At 41.5% G+C, this 4,373-nt stretch overlaps 1 protein-coding gene across 1 annotated transcript in view; it reads left to right on the top strand.

The window, feature by feature from the left end:
- The window catches only part of LOC137914637 (BLOC-2 complex member HPS3-like), a 7,496-nt gene extending 7,167 nt beyond the window's left edge, over positions 1–329 (top strand). Inside the window, exon 23 of the mRNA XM_068758152.1 lies at positions 1–329. This exon is cut by the window's left edge and continues 178 nt beyond it. The gene's annotated coding sequence lies outside the window, so the exon portion shown is untranslated.
- Positions 330–4,373: the final 4,044 nt, after the last annotated feature.

Here is a 4,373-nt window from a genome sequence, read left to right as displayed (position 1 = left end):
CGAAGGACCTGAACGGACGTCGCTGAGATTGTTGAAAAGTGTCCAATAAGAGTTTTAAAATAAGCGAACTGTGAAAGTAGAATATCTGACAGCGGGACGGTCCGTCGCATCCGTCTTTCATCCAGTGAGCTCAGTATTGATCATATCACTCGTGGTTTCCATGACAACCCGATACTGTTGTTCTACAAAGTGACCGAGATGACAAACAATGATTTTAGATTGTGATTGGATTTTCTCTGCTCGCAGGAACTTGACGTTACCTGAACAATTCAGTTTTGGTTGTCTGTAAACAGGATTAAATTATTTCACTCTTAAATCTATTTAGTAAACTTAATATTTCATATCTCTTTATCAACTCGATTTGCATCATGTGACTCTGACCTAGTTCCTTGCAGCGTTATAAACTTCTGGCAGCAGACTTGCTTTGCGTAATAACGCCGTAATAACGCCGCCGCAGACTGACGTTGCTTCTGCGTTCTGGATTTCACTTGTTGCGGGTTATTTTTAGAACGTAACCCCCGAAAATGAGGGACTACTGTATTATGATTGCTTGTTTTGTACCGTAACTGTCCAACGCTGAATTTAGTGTTTTTACATCAGGCAGCTTGGGCAGCTAAGGGGTCCTCGGGGAAATGAATGTTCCGTTATAACAACGCCCGAGTTCGTTCTGTTGGGTTTTTGAAGACGGTGGGTCGGAAACTAGCCGTTAACGATATTTTCCAAAACTGAAGAACCGGTTTATGGAATCTGGACATCTTGACCGGGATCCTCTTTACAAACCGGGATATATTTTAACGTTCAAAATTTACTGAACTGCGTGTGATGCGTCTTTAATGCCGCATCGCGTCATCACAGTTTAACCGGCGATAGCTAGCTTAACTGGATAGCTGCTCTGTTAGCATTCATATTGAATTTGACATTGAACTTAGCCGTTAGCTTCGCGCTAACGCTATTAGCGTCTTTTTTTCCAATCATTCTTTGCACATTCGATTATATAAACTATACCATTGCACTGCTAAATATCTGGTATATCTCCGATTGGTTTATTTGATCAGAACTAGGTGTTATTTGCCCAACACTAAAACGAAGCCGAGATTCGTTCTGTCACTGACGTCATATCCGGGTCGATGTCTTTCAGTGGGATAAATGCTAGTCCGCTAAAATGCTAGTCACAAGAACGGTTCTTTGTTCTCAGTGGGATGACGCAATGTGTGTTTGTAACTTTTAAATATTTCATTGGGGTCGGATTTCTCTATTATCTATTATGTTTAAAAATCTCAATTTTGTGTCATGAACACTTTAAAGAACAAATTCTACTTTTAGGCTTTGAGATTATATTTAGACAAAAGACGATTCCTTATATAATAGGTTTAAAAGACAGTGATGTCATTAGTATTTTGTATTTTCCGGTTATATTGCATACATTTATGTATATTTCTGCGTTCCATGACATTTATTTTTGCATTGGTATTCCTGTTCTTTAAATGATATTTGTAGTTTCTAGAGGAATAAAGGGAGGCGATTCTCCATTTCTATTGATTTTAAATTAACGGTACAATCAGCTGTAGCAGAAGATAACAGGGAATCATTTGTTTCGTCTGCAGGTATTTCAGCTGAACAAGATGCCTTTTTAAAAAGCGACCAAAGATTGCCTGTAAAGAACCGAGTGAACAAAACGGAGTGAAGATCGATCATCAGCGAAGACTGCGAGATATCACCTGGAGACCCGGAATGAAATCACCCAGAATAAGTATGTATGTTTGTCCTCGCATGCTTGCTTCATCACAGCAGCGTCCAATTCCTTCAATCTGTCCTCCAGATTGTCCACAGCAACATGTCTGTAAGGAGGAGGAGGAGGAGGAGGAGGTTCCTGCTGATCAGCAGCTCTGGAAGGAGGAGATGAACTCCAGTATTGTCAAAGAGGAGCCAGAGCCTCCACGCGTGAAAGAGGAGCAGGAAGAAATCCCCACCAGTCAGGAGAGAGAGCGGCTTGGACTGAAGCAGGAGACTGGAACCTTCATGTTGAGTCCGACTCGTGGAGAAACAGACCACAGCAAAGATCAGACTCTGTTCCTGAAAGCTGATGAAGATGCAGATGAAGAGTCTGGAGTTCTCATGCCAGTTATTACCTCTGTGGTAGGAGCAGCAGACATTGACCAGCTGCTGTTCTCGAACAGCTGTCATGCATCTGGAAGCCATGATAACAGAAGAGAAACAGGTCAAGAGGATGTTGAATGTGATCCCACACTTCAAACCCACAGCAAAAAGGATGGAAAAAGGAGACCATATGTTTGCACAACATGCAGCAAAGCTTTCACAAGAAATAGAGACTGTCTAAAACACATGAGAACCCACACAGGTGAGAAGCCTTATAATTGTAAAACATGTGGGAAACATTTCAGAGAAAGTGGTAACTTGGCACGCCACATGAGAACCCACACAGGTGAGAAGCCTTATAGTTGTAAAACATGTGGGAAACATTTTAGAGGAAGTGGTGCATTGACAGTCCACATGAGAACCCACACAGGTGAGAAGCCTTATAGTTGTAAAACATGTGGGAAACATTTTAGACAAAGTGGTACATTGACACGCCACATGAGAACCCACACAGGTGAGAAGCATTAAATTAGATCAACGTGGGAATCATTTCAGAAGATCTGCCCACGCTTTTTTCTTCTAAAAATAGCAAATTACTATTACTTTCAGATCTATTGAACATGCCAGATTGAAATATTTCTTCAGAGCTCAGTTGAAAATGTTTATTATCAGATTAAAGGGTTAAGTCCAAAGTGCCACCTCGGAATTACTTGTTGTTTCGTTTGACAAACAGTTCATAACTCAAAAGTTCTGATTATAGTCTGTCGACTTCCTCACATCTCAGCTTTGCTTCATTATTAATGGCATTTCTTTGGGTTTTAAAGTGCTGCTCAGACACAAGAAGCAATCTGATGACGGCTCTTTTAAAGAAGCAACAAAATGATCATTTAGCTGCCGCCTTAAATGACATTAAACAGATAATATATGTCACTTTAACTGTAAAATTAAACCTAAACCCTCATAACGATCACATTTATTACCAAATAACTTTCTCGTGCTGGATTATTTCTGGTCGTTTCATCACAAGACTCAAGACTGCCATTATTTTGTTTGCCTGGACGAGCTTTTTAGAAGCAAAGAATATGAATGCACAAAAAACAAAGTAAAAAAAAAAAGAGCAAATAAAGTGTTTAATTGAAGAAAAAGCACCTCTGATGTTAAAGAGAGCTAAAAATAATCTGTGGCGATAATTAGATTGTCCTGGATAAAAGTCGTTGTGACTCCAATCTTCAGAGGATCAGAGATCAGTCGGCGTTTTGCTAATACCCCATCAGCGCACTAGTTGCCCCCTGGGGCTGCTCAGAGTGCGTGTTGTTGCTGTTCACGCTGTGTTCATGTGTTCAGCCGCTCTCTTCACCTTCAACGTCTGCTCCCTCGTTCATCACAATAGAAGCCGGAGTCAGAACCCGATGTTTTATTTTTGTTTATTTTTTGTAAACTTGTAAATAAAAAAATAATAAAAAAAACTTGTTGTGAACTGTATTTGGAGAATTCTCAGGGAAATTGGAAATTAAGGTGGAGCCAAACAAAGTCCACTTTGCCACCGGGCACACAGCTGGCCACGCCCACCCCTAATGGCGGGATGACGGCCTACTTTTAAAGTGGCAGCCCAGGCTTAGGGCGGAACCGTGACAGCGTGCTTCCGCTCTGTGATTTTCACAATAAAATGCCAGCCGTGCAAAATGCCCCTGCAACACAAGCTCTACTAACAGACGGCGACTGGCTGGTGCCGCAAAGAAAACGGAACATAAGATCCAGACACAAGTGAACAAGTTACTTACAACAAAAAACACGAAACACGACCTGGGCGCGCAAACCAGCTGCGGTCAGCACGGGCAAGGCGAGTAAAAAAAAAGGTTTTTTTTTTTTTTTTTTTTATCTGAGCACGAGCCATGTGCAATCATCAAAAGAGCCATAGGTTCCCGACCCCTGATCTAGGGGAAGGGGTACCTGGGAGGGGAAGGGGTACCTGGGGGGGGAGTGTTTTCATAACTGAATTTTTAACTTGGTGCAGAAAATATATATCAAATAAATCAAACTGTTATTTTAATACAACAGTTCGGATATAGCAGAGTGTTGTTTTAGAGTGAAATGAGAACCGAATCGACCCTAAATTAAGCGACATGAACTTTCCTTGGATCGATCCGTGGAAACTCCTGCCCTCGTGTGGAATGTCTCAGTAAGACGTGATCTTGTGCTAGAATTTGAACCAATGAAAATCCGCCAGTGGGCGGGACTTTAGCTGACAGAACGCTTCCTGTTTCACAGCGTCCGAT

This window comes from Brachionichthys hirsutus, unplaced genomic scaffold, assembly GCF_040956055.1.
Source record: "Brachionichthys hirsutus isolate HB-005 unplaced genomic scaffold, CSIRO-AGI_Bhir_v1 contig_447, whole genome shotgun sequence".
NCBI lineage: Eukaryota > Metazoa > Chordata > Actinopteri > Lophiiformes > Brachionichthyidae > Brachionichthys > Brachionichthys hirsutus.
Note: the sequence above shows the minus strand (reverse complement) of the source record. Positions and strands in the feature narration are given on the sequence as shown.